Below are 13,344 nucleotides of genomic sequence, written 5' to 3'. Positions count from 1 at the left end.
AATATATATTACAATAATTTTTTATTCTTTTAATTAAAAATGATGCTCTTATATTACTGCCAACCAACTTAAATTACGTAAACCGAACGCAATTTAGAGAAAAAAAAGGTCAATAATTTCTTTACCAACTTTTAGGGTTTAGAAGTAGAAGCGGAAGGAAAGATGTACAAGACGAAGCAGCTTTGGTCTCCTCTCTCCGCCGTTTTCCGCAGACTTCTTCCGACGACATGTCGTTTGGCTCCTTTCTCTGCAAATTCACAAATTCCATCTTTATCCTCTCACCTCCAATCTTCTTCTAGGGCTCCCCTACGCCTTGAAATTTTCCCTGATTCAAAAATTTCCCTTCCAAGTTTCTCTTCGCAATCCGCCGCAAATTTCGATTCTACAACGACGGTGCTGGAACTGCGTTGCCGACGCTCCTGGCTCGGCGCCGTTCTTGTATTGTGATTCCTGCCGGAGCATTCAGCCTGTTGATTTATCCATCGATTACTTTCAAATTTTTGGACTGTAAGTGCATTTTCCCGCTAGTTTCATTTCCCCCCTAATTATTGCTTCTATTTCCATGTTGTTCGGTAATTTTTAAAACTATTAACAGATTGAAAAAGTATGAAATTGAGGTTTATGGGTTAGAGAGGAGGTACAAGGATTGTCAGAAGAACTGAATCCTGACATTGTTCATTCAAAATCGGAGGTTTGGTCATTCCAAACAAATAATTTGGTTTCGGATTCATATCTGTTTTTAGAATTATATTTTTTTTTGTAATTGTTAGAAAGAGAGAATATGCTGCTGAACAATCTGGACGTTTTATCGATGCGGATCGCACACTTAGCAAGCCGTTGTCTAGGGCGGTATACATTGTAAGTGTTACTTTAAATCTTAAGTAAGGTACAGTTATATGGTTTCTGAAGTTTTTTTTGGATATGTAGTTTCTGAAGTTTTGTTTGCACTTGTAGTCATGATATTTTAATTTACTTGAAGTGATTGTTTTGCATAGTAAATATAATTGAGGTGATTTAGATTGAATATTATCAGTGTAATTGAGAAATGGCTTTAGAATACAACCTAAGATAAAATGTGCTTGTTGTTGAGTCTTACTTTTTTTTATAACACTAATAGGTCAATTGACATTAAAGAATTTGTTTCATGGTCCAATTGATTTGAATTGTGCTAGTAGATTTTCTTGATCATGTTTTCTTTCAAACCCTTCTATTTCATTGTCTCTTTCCCCCTTTGTTGTATGTTGATTTTCCAGTATTTGCCTTTTCAAACAGAAAAAAAATTGGTATTTGAATATTTTTGTGAATTTGATATTTGTTGTTTCATTAGTTGAGGCTTGAAGGAGTAGATGTTGATGAAGAACAGACAGTTGCAGATCCAGAGTTGCTCACTGTTGTAATTGAAACTTTTTAAAAATTATTCTTTCTTTAGATGCTTAATTTTTCCTCGGTGGTTTTTTTTAAATGATCCATGTTTCCGAGTTCTGAGTTTCTATTTACACAGATTATGGAAGTCTGGGAAGCTGTAGAAGAGGCTCCAAATTCACAAGCTCTAAATCAGATTCAGTCTCGGGTATGACAAAGAGTTCTCAATCTCCACAATCTTTGATAACTAAGCAGCTTTCCTATATAAATATATCAAGTACTTTTTTTATACTCAAATTCAATTCCCGACTCGCACAAAGAAGCACAAAAAAAACAGGAAGTATAAAAAATGCTCTTTTCTCAATCATAACTTCAAATTGAACTTTAACTTCACACAGACACACAAAATATTCTAATAAAAAAATTAACCAAATACAAGAAAAAGATCTTTTCATGAAACAAGCTAAATCAAACGGTGTATTAATAAAGTGATTTAAAATTCATTTTTTTTACATAAAACAAAAAATACCCATTAATTATTGATGAGTTAAATCCATAGTCACCTAGATTTGACATATCCGAAAATTCTGACATGTACATTGCACCATAGTCAATTTCATTCATGTGTGTTGGAGGTTTAGTGTGTAGCACATTGGAGAGAACTTCATCTATATCATCATTATCATCATCATCGGAGTCTATGTTGAACTGCAGTGATTGTGAGTGAACAAATAGTCCAGTCTCAACACCATCTGCACCTGGTTCACGAAGAGATTTTTTTGGTGGAGATGAGAGTTCCTTCACATTGTCCACATTTAGGTCGAACAATCTGGTACTTGCATGCCTTCCCCTTGAATTTGAAGACATCTCGACATTGAGATCAAATAAGCTCGCAGTAGAATGTCTCCCCCTAGAGCTTGAAGCCATCGTGTCAAATGGAAACTACCCAGATTGTTGCGTCGATGACATCTTTATGTTTAGGTCAGAAATTGGCAGATGAATGCCTTCCCTTGAAGTGGACGCAATGTTGTCATACGGATTGTTTATGGATCCATATCGGTACAGATCGTAAAGAGTTGCTGATTAATGTCTTCCCATTGAACTTTATGGGATGATATCATTATGCGTATTTCCCATTATGACATTAAAATCAATACACATTATTATCGTTGGGCTGTCAACTTGATCAGCTTGTTTAGCCAACCCATAGTGGGAGTTTAATGACATACCCAGAACATGTACTTCAACAAACTTTGCATATATCTCCGTATCGACGTATGAATAATGATTTTGAGAATCAACAATCATTTCAACATCATCATCATTCGATAGTTCGAACACTGTATAAGTTAACTGAAACACTGATGTTGAAAATTTGTACTGAAGCGATAACAGTCTTCTAGTACTTTCAACATGAACCTTTCTTGAAATCTTCGTTATCATCTCCTCAAGAGTTATGTTTTTCTTGAAGGATATTTTAACAGAATGATTTGATACGAACACAACTCCGGTTTCATCTTTCCGAATTTCTCCATCATAGTAAATAATTGCTGAAATTCGCGTCATTCTTGAAAAGTAAACAATCTTATATTTGCAAAAAAAAAAAAAAAAAAGCTGAAATAAGCCTAATTAAATAAATAATATATGAATTAAAATATAACGAAATAAAATAATTAAAATAAACGTAAATAATTTAAATACTATAATTTAATATTATTACCGTATCAATAAAAATGTTTCGACGTATGATCTAGCTTTCTAATGATACAACTACAAAAATTAGAAGAAAATAATTAGTACAATAATTTTTTTCAAATAATCATATAAAAATTATTATATATTAAAAAAATTATCTTACAACGAAATATCGAACGAACTTGTGAAGCAAAGATAAGATGAATTGATGGGTGATGTTTCCGGGTTGAGAGGGCCTTATTTATAGCCGAGGGGAAAGTATAAAAGCCGAGAAATTTAGATACAATTATGAAAGGCGTAGATCATCATCCGCGTTTTTCTAGCACGTGTGTCAGGCTGGCAGAAAGGTGCGGATGATGATACACGCTTTACGTTGATGTGACGCCAGCTGGCGTAAGGCACGAATCATCCGTGCCTTTGCATACGTGGCGCCATATTAGCGTAAGTTTTTTTTTTATAAAAAGCATAAGGTTTTAGCAAAAGGTGCTAGATCGGTAATATTTTCTCTAATTTTTTGTATGAAAATTATTTAGTTTGAAATTGGTATCAATCAACTCATGATTCAATTGACAAATTTTAATGAGTTTCAGCCTGCATGCTTTCAAAATTTCATTCCAGGCTACAATATTCGCTTATAAAAAAAGCAAAATTCAATTCCCTACTCACAAAAAAAAAAAAAAAACATATAATTGGCGTCTTTTCAGACGAACCTGCTAGTAGCTTCCTTGAAGTGGAAATTTCCTATGCATGAAAAACAAAAGACAACTTATTCATGGATACAAAAACATGAAAATAAGAGTAAGGGGTTGTTTGTTTACTTTAGAATGATTAAGCGTTGAATGATTCAAATGCTGAATGATTCAGAGGCTCTGAATGGTTTGACTCTGAATGTGACATGTTGTTTAATAAGCGGCTCTGAATGATTCAGAATGTACTTCTGTGTTGAATGATTCAGCACTGTTTTACTGAATCAGTCAGCACTGAATCATTCAGAGGTGCGAAAAAAACGCGCTGAATGTTGAACGGTTCAGCATTCAGCGCTGAATGGTTCCATTAAGAGGCAAACAAAAAGCCCCTAAGTGAAATTTTTGTGAAAAGCTTGAGATGAAAATCCAAATATTTCAGAACCAAAGAAGAAGATATTGGATATACAACTGCCTTTGGATCAGGATAAGAACACAATATAAGAAATTTTGTTCATAACATTGTTGAAATTTTGTATTTTATCAGTTAGAAGCATTCTATTTATCTTCAATAAGTTGACACCACCTCAAACCAAGGGAATCGTATAGCCAAATGCAGACAAATAAGAAATTCTAATCTTTTTGCAGAAAGGAGCCATCAATTAACAAAACCATGACAAATTGAAAAGAACAATTTGGCATTACCAATTATTGAAAATACTGATACTAAGGCGTTGAGATACTTGCAGAAGGTTTTTATTTCTGGTAAAGTTCCCCGTTCACCATATTCTCAAATCCGACTCCGCACTCTCATTCTTATCTTCGTACAACATCAAACAAATATGTTTGCTATCTCTCTTCCAATCTCATTTCTTTTAAGTTTCAATTTTTTTATTAATTCTTTTACATTTGATCTTTAAACATATATATATATATTAAATGTGTTTTTAATTATCATTTCTAATAATGCATTTTGTTTGTTGGGTTTTGACGAAAGTCCTAAAAGAGAAAATCTTTTAAACATATTGGGGTGACAGAGACATTTACAATGTGCTCTTCTTCAAGTTGGAAGAAGATTAAAACATAACTATACTCACTCTGTCAACTACTCTTTTTCTAGTTCTCGCTTAAACTCTCATGCTTTACGTGGTTAATTTCTTTTCTTCTCTCTTTCTTCTTTTTATTGGGTAATCTTAAGGTTAAATTTGAGTTTGAAAAAGAAAAATGGGTATTTTTTATTTTATGTAAAAAAGCTGAATTTTAAGTCACTTACTTATTAATACTCCGTTCGATTTAACTTGTTTCACGAACAAGATCATTTTCCTTTATTTGGTTAATTTTTTGATTAGTATCTTTTTTTATATGTGTGCCTGTGTGAAGTTAAAGTTTAATTTAAAGTTTTGATTGAGAAAAAAATATTTTTGATACTTCCTATTTTTTGTGCTTCTTTGTGTGAGTAGGGAATTGAATTCAAGTATGAAAAAAAATACTTGATATATTTATTTGAGTTGCCTAGTTATCAGAGATTGTAGAGATCACCTTCTGCAAATATCTCAACGCCTTTGTATCAATATTTTCAACAGTGGGTAATGCAAACTTGTTCTTTTCAATTTGTCGATGGCTCCTTTCTGCAAAAAAGATCAGAGTTTCTTATTTGTTCATTGTTGTAGAAGGACCTGCATTTGACTATACGATTCCCTTGGTTTTAGGTGGTATCAACTTATTGAAGATCAATAAGATGCTTCTAACTGATAAAAAACAAAAATTCAACAATGTTACAACGTTATGAACAAAATTTCTTATCTTGTGTTCTTATCCTGATCCAAAGGCAGTTGTATATCCAATATCTTCTTATTTGGTTCTGAAATATTTGGATTTTCATCTCAATCTTTTCACAAAAATTTCACTTACTCTTATTTTCATGTTTTTGTATCATTGAATAAGTTGTTTTTTGTTTTCCATGTATAGGGAATTTCCACTTCAAGGAAGCTACTAGCAGGTTCGTCTGAAGAGATGCCAATTGCATATTTTTTTGTGCTTCTTTGTATGAGTAGAGAATTTAATTCGAGTATGAAAAAAGTACTTGTCATATTTATGCAGGTGAGCTGCCTAGTTATCAGAGATTGTGGAGATCACATTTTGCAAGTATCTCAACGCTTTTGTATCAGTATTTTCAACAGTTGGTAATGCTCACTTGTTCTTTTCAATTTGTCATGGTTTTGTTTGTCGATGACTCCTTTATGCAAAAAGATCAGAATTTCTTATTTTTTTCATTATTGTAAAAGGACATGTATTTGACTATATGATTCCCTTGGTTTGAGGTGGTGTTAACTTATTGAAGATCAATAGGGTGATAAGTCTATAAGCTTTTTTGATAGGATTTATAGGATGAATTACAGAAGTATTGTCAGGGAGTCTTTGGAACAAGAATTGAATTCTCCAATGTCCTCCCATTCATCTATTAAAGCAAAAGAGGAAGTTGCAGCAACTCGGGAGGTTTGTAATATGTTAGGGATCACGTTTAAAGGTGGTCAACAATTATTAGAGGAGGAGATCGAGAAGCTATAGATGAAGAGGGTTTTGAAGAAGTTTTAGGCTTTCTCTTTTTTCTGTTGGGATGTGCAAAATGTCTCAGATAATTAAATGTCAAAAATTAGCTTGATATCATGGAATATTAGGGATTTAGGTAGACATGAAAAATGCAGAGCAGTAGCTAGACTTGTGAAAAGAGCAGCCCCATTATTTTGTTGATACAGGAGACCAAGTGTGAACAATTTCAGCAAGAGTTAAGAAGAAGACTAGGGGTCACGGTTAAAAGGCTTTAATTTTTCTCTAGCTATGGGCGCTGGAGGAGGATTATTATGCATGTGGAATGAAGATGTGTTTGAAGTTAAACAAGAATTTATTCACAGCAGATTTATAGCAATTGTTGGTACATTCAAATCGTCAACGGTGGAGTGTGCAGTCTTGAATGGAGTGTGCAATGATAACCAAATTACAATAACTGATATTAAATGGTAATAAACAAAACGAACTGAAATACATTAAAAAAGTCCAACAAATTTAACAAAATAAAGTAAGTATTAAATGAGAAATAAAAAAATTACAATTTAACAAATAAAGTAAATACAAATATAATAAAAAACAAAATCTATCGATGCCTGCGACGCAAATGTGTTCCGCAGGGCGGTGACTATCGGTCTCGAGGAGGATTTCTTCGTATCACTGGTTCTGACTCCTCGCTATCATCATCATCACCATCGTCGTCGTCGTCGTCTTGCGCAGGTACATTAGGTTGATGAGGAGCTGATGACGATGAAGCACCTCCGTAGAATAAAGACCTTGGAGGTGTATAACTGACTATCTCACCGGCCTGCGAAAACTGGGAAAACTCATAAAACCCAGACATCGCTGAGTGTGAAAACTGTACAGGAGGCGGTGTCTGTGCTGCGGCCATGGGTGATGAGGCTGAACCCGTCAAATATCCATCATATGAACCCCATGTTGGATCTGCAAACATAGACCCATAATAGCCTCCAGGAGGGGTCATCTGTGACGGTGGCGGTAGCGGGGTCATAAAACCAGGTGAAGGCGACGGCGGCAACATTTGGTAATGGAAAGGCGATGGCGGCATCATATATGGTTGCGGCATCATATATGACTGCGGTGGCTGCTGGGAAGGTCCTGCTTGTACAGCTGAGGATGAACCGGAAGCATCTGCTCTCCGTCCACGAGTCGGGGGACGATGGTGCTGTGTTGGTGAACGTCTCTGTTGAACCACTCATAATAATCCTCAGCATATATCAAGAGGTCATCAAAAATGGGCTCTCTACGGGGAAGGCGCCGATGTCGATCCTCCCACAACACGACCCACCCATGATGCCTCAACAGCCAATCTATATCTGTCTTGACGCGTCTATCTAAGCTATGCAACTCGTCCATATTGCGAGGTGCTTCCGGAATCGGTTGAAAACAACAAAACTGTCGGAGCACGCGATCAGTGGAGTGCCACTCGACGATCGCATAACAGATCAGAGGGACCATCGCCATCCAAACATCTAATGACACCAATTCAAACTAAAACAAATATATATAATTTTTATCAAAATAATAATCTAATTATATAACTATAATCTAAAATCGATTTTAAACATTAAAATTCATACCTGTGTGCCAGCCTTCTGATCGATTAGCACCCTAATCTTTTCTAAATCATTAGGTAGCTCCTGATAATTTTTCCTATTAGTAGACCACCTATTCAAGGACAAAAATTTGTTATACGCTATATAAAATTATTAATATACAAAATCAGTTTATAATTACCTCAGAAGTAGTGGAAATACGAATGGGTTCTTCACAACGGGACATAAAAAGGGCAATCGATACCATACCCAAGACTGCAGCAGCAGGAGACATCCGCCGATAGCATTACGCCTGTAGTCAGTGGCTCCACACATCTCCCTGTACAGCAAAGCCAAAACTGTCGAGCCCCAACTGAATGATCTGGCGAGGCGAAAGTCGCTAAGATGTCGCAACCACATACAGTGAACTAGGTTGTGCGATTTGTCCGGCATCAGCAACCCTCCTATCAACTACAGTATGCATGCCCGTGCATACATCTTAACCTCATCCTCAGAGGCTTCTGCGCTCAACTCTCGAAAATTGGCATCTAACCAATTTAACGGTATCCTACCTCCAATAAAATTTTTCGGGACACGTCCTAGACTATCCGACACAAGTAGTCCAAGAACCGAAAGCTATCCCGATATCACATCTCCATCCACCAGAAGCCCCAGGTGCATAGAAACATCCTCAAGCGTGATCGTGCACTCTCCGCACGGAAGATGGAATGTGTGGGTCTCCGGCCTCCACCACTCTACTAAGGCAGAAATCAGGTCTGCTTTATCTTACAGTGACCCTGATATCTACCTATGTAACCGAATCCAGTCTCTACTAAATACGGCAAGACACGGCTGGGTATCACTAACTTAAGATTCCTAATAAAATGATCTAATACACGGTCCTTCTCTTAAAAATAAATAATTACAAAATTTAATCTTAATCTAATAATCATGCATTAAATGAATCAACTAATTATTACTAATAATTTAAATTAAAACGTTAAAATGTTACCGTATCAGCAAAGTGTCGAGATATTTAATTCTTAATCTAATAATCATGCATTAAATAAATAACTAAATATTACTAATAATTTAAATTAAATTAAAACGTTAAAATGTTACCGTATCAGCAAAGTGTAGAGATATATGATTTCCATCCGAGCGAAGTAGACCGCCTTCCATTATATCTGCAAAAGATTTATATTAGTAAATATTAATAAAGTAAAACATAATAGTAAAAATATTATAAAATACCTTAAATAGAGAGAATTTGAGAGAATTTGGTGTGATAAAAGTGATTGAGGATGGGGGTATTTATAGGGGGTGGGGTGGGTAATTAGGGGTATAGCGCGCCCCTGCACCGCGCTATACCCCACGTGTCAGATATCTAGGTATAGCGCACTGCAGGGGTCGTGCTATACCCACGTGTATGACAGATCACCGTATAGCGCGGTGCAGGAGGCGTGTTATACCCCACGTGGCGCCAAATCATCGTATAGCGCGGTGCAGGGGGCGCGCTTTGCTGCTAAGAGTGTTAGATCGAGAAATATAATCTGACCGATGTTAGATCGGGAAATATACTGTTCACCGGTGATATCGGGAAAATCGCCTAAACTTTTAACCTGGTTATTTCGAAATTGAAATATCCATTTATTCCAAGTAGGAGTTCGGATAAATGTTTAATAAATAACGTTTATAAAAGTAAGAATAAACTACAACAGTCACTAATGTTTGGAAAGAAATATAAAGAGAAAAAAATAGGTAAAAAGGAATTGGGAGAGAGAGAAAAGTGTGTTTTGTATTTATATTGTTTTTATTTTTAATAATTTATTTTATATTTATATTTATATAATTTTTTGTGTATGATCAATTTACAATATATATTTTGCTTGATAGTCTTTTAATTGTTTTTTTTAATTTTAAAGAATATCTTTCATGGGTTCTTTTTGTGTTATTTTTCAATTCATCTAATTTAGTTTATTAAATTGTTAAAATATGAAATAATTATTTTAAAAATTGTTATCAGTTAATTTAACACTAATTCATTTGGAAATTATAAAACTATTTTACTTTGAATTTAATCAATATAATTACTTTTAAGAATTAAACGCATATATATAAGATTTATGTATAACTTTTTACTGCTCTACTTATAATTATAGATGAATAAATTTTACTAAATATAAATTTTACATAAAATATTTGGGCAAATGCCTTTGTCTAAATCTCACCATTCGTGTTATTGGGCCTTACGTGTGGCCCATACCTTGCGCAGAGAAACGTGACAGCCAAGTATAGATATATATATATATACACACACCTAGAACAGAATCGCAAAGAAGAAGAAAAAATTAAAATGGGTTGGGTGTGGAAAAGAACCAGACGACTCCGTACAAGTAACCGCTCGCGAAGGCGATCGATTCTCTACCAGGTAGGTGGTGCGATCGAAATGCAAGACGGAAGAAATCGAGTCTGGAAAATTCGTTCGAAAGTGCGAGAAAACCGAAGAAGTTCTCAGAGAATGCGTTGGGAGGTAACTTCATCGAACATTTAGCCTTTTTTCTTTTTAAAATTTTTTCTTTTTGATAATTTTTGAATTTTTTTCAATGTTGATATCCATAATCTGTTGTAGTCATCTCATCAGAGATGAACCCTAATTTACCTTAATTTTTATATTGAATTTCTGGCTCTATTTTAGCTTTGGAATAGAACTAAAAAATCGTAACTCGCTGCAAAGTTAGCTGCTTTTAGTTTAGAAAGCTTGCATTCGATTAAATTGTTTGGCTTCCAAAAATTGACTAACTTGAACTTGATTTAGTTGTATAAGGCTTCCTTGGAGAACTTAGATTTTAAAAATAATATTTCTGTGTGATAAATAAATAGAACATTAATGAATCATGAATTTTTATATTCAGTGGTGAATTTAGTGTTTTATAAATATTTTTGTTTTGAGATACAAGTTCTTACAGTGCCAAAATATATAATAATATTGAATTTAGCTAATTATACCTGATATGTACATTGCATGTTTCATTGAGCCAATGAAATTCAAATCTATATTTTCATTTCACATTTCCAATCATAGGGCACAAATGCATTTAAGACATTTTTGCTTCAATTTCATTTTAATTTTGTTGGCCTAGAGAGATGGTGGCCTTTTTATAGATTATAACATTGCGTATGTGGAACTTTTTGAGAGATTATTGATTGAACTCGTGGAATTGTGTAAAAATTGTGCTTGTAGCTTTTTTTTTAGAACTTTGTTTCTTCTTTTCATATTTGTTATTTGAACTTCGGCTTTGAGATTGTGAAAATTCTAGCTAAATTTGGTCTTAACAAACTATCTAAAAGATTTTATGCTTCATCATCTATAAGAAATGGTAAGAAGTGCAACAATAAAAATGATGAAATTTGAAGTATATGACATGTTGGTGAAGTTTTGTAGAAATTTTAGTGATGGTTTGATTACAAAGGATATGCTAAATATCGGTATATTTTATGTCAAATAGCTTGTGCTGTTTTTGTCACTAGAAAATGGAATAAGATCCTAGCTTAATTGACATTAGTGGTAACTGCATATGTGTCTCCACCAAATTAGTATTACTTCAAGATAGACTAAATACATACATACAGACATATATATATATATATATATATATATATATAATTCCTTTATTGGCTTATTTAACTTGTTTATTGATGACAATATGGTATGGTTTTGGGGGAAGACACTAGAAACAATAAAAATCTATAGTTTCTTTATTAATCCAAAGAACATATTTAAAAATGTTGTGGCTGTAATATTTTACTTCTTATTTATAGTAGGGTTACAAATTAAGTGTTAATCCTAGACTTAGACTTAAGCCCTAAGATATCTTATAATCGTAGCGCTAGATTGCCTTTGTCATCCATATAATTAACTAATATCACTGAAATAAAAAAATAATTAAAAAAGTTCCTGCATCACCATTTATGCTATTAGTTTGTGTGCACTGTGTTTTTCCCCTTCTCATGTTCTTACATGATTCATGGAATGATTTAGTATTATTTGCAAAATTAATTATTCTCTTTAGAGACTGCTGCAGAGCATCGGCGGAAATGGATAATATCTCTTCTCTTTGGATGGGTCTATCTTGTCGTTTACATTTGGAATTAGATACAGGGATTTATAGAGTTCGCTGCAATTTTTTCATTCACTCTTTATCTTTAATCATAGTGTGTGATTTCTTACGACATCTTTGTGTATGTTTGAACTAGGTCCGTTGAGGTATTGCAGTCCAACAAAGAGTATACCGAGGAGGATGTCACAGAGCAAATGTTAAAAGGGAATTTCTCATCTGGATCACATGGGGAAGGCACATTTGAATTTCCCGGGATACACAGTGACTTGGAGGCAATCGAACGTGAGTTCTTTGGTGGGGTTAATCGTTTCTTTGATGCTGCTGAGGAGATGAGAAACAGTTTCTTTGATGCATTCGGAGACTTTTATGGCAGGGGATCTTCATCACTACCATCTACAAGGCGAGGAATACCTGTTGAAGATTATCCTCAGAAGAAAGCTTCTCCTAAACGAGACGAATCCGGGCATATCGATTTGTCAGGTTTAGCTAAAGATGTTTGAAGTGTTTTTTTGTAAGAGCTAACATCGTTTTGTTGAATTTAATGTGGTGAAACATAGTGTATGCATAAAGGAGTGGAATGGTATTTTTGTGACAAGTGTGTGGACTTGGGTCTATTGTTTCTTCTGCATTTCAGAGAAATAAATTTCTGGCCTTCATATTTTATATGTTGAAATGGATTGGTTTGTGTTTGGTTGGACTAGTTCAAGCACTCATTTGGTTGAATATATTTCTGAAAATTAATCAACAACTTGATATTACATTATTAGGACCAATTACAAATCTTGTTTTAGAAGATGAAATAATTTCTGTTTGTTTGAATGAAAAGATGGATAGAAAAGAAAATTTGTAATTTTTCATCCCAACGGGGTAGAGGAAGTTTGCGGTTTTAGTATTCAAATATCACCCGGTAGAAAATTATTTTGCATTTAATACCAATATGATTAATTCTTGAATTAGCTTCCTTTTCTGTTATGTAGGTATAGGAGTGTTATGTAGAAAGTGTTTTATGCTGATGTGACAGTGGCAGACGGTACCTTTGTTGATTTCGATGAATTTGGACTGAAATTAAAAAGAAAAATGAAAAAATAAATATATGTGATTTTTAAATTAAAAAAAACAAGCACACGGTGTTTGTCAGGAAAATGTTATTACACGACTACGAGAACGAAGCAAGCTGAGCAACGACAATATAGATTAATACACATGCATCGTCGTGATCGCTCGATTCAACTCGTGTTTATACTTATATAATTACGTGTCTTGAACATATATCGTACATGTTTATTTCTTTTAAATGAAATTCGTATAATTTTTTTATATTTTAATATTGATTTTTTTTATTTCAACTCAACTTAGAAAGTT

The 13,344-nt window shown here is 34.0% G+C and overlaps 2 pseudogenes; both read left to right on the top strand.

The window, feature by feature from the left end:
* Positions 1-99: 99 nt before the first annotated feature.
* On the top strand, positions 100-1,576 carry LOC120200757 (annotated as a pseudogene).
* Positions 1,577-6,128: 4,552 nt separating this feature from the next.
* Positions 6,129-12,680, top strand: LOC120200756 (annotated as a pseudogene).
* Positions 12,681-13,344: the final 664 nt, after the last annotated feature.

This window comes from Hibiscus syriacus, unplaced genomic scaffold (assembly GCF_006381635.1).
Source record: "Hibiscus syriacus cultivar Baekdansim isolate YM2019G1 unplaced genomic scaffold, ASM638163v2 tig00006570_pilon, whole genome shotgun sequence".
NCBI classification, from domain to species: Eukaryota; Viridiplantae; Streptophyta; class Magnoliopsida; order Malvales; family Malvaceae; genus Hibiscus; species Hibiscus syriacus.
The sequence above is the reverse complement of the archived record's forward strand: the minus strand, read 5'-3'. Positions and strand labels throughout refer to the sequence as shown.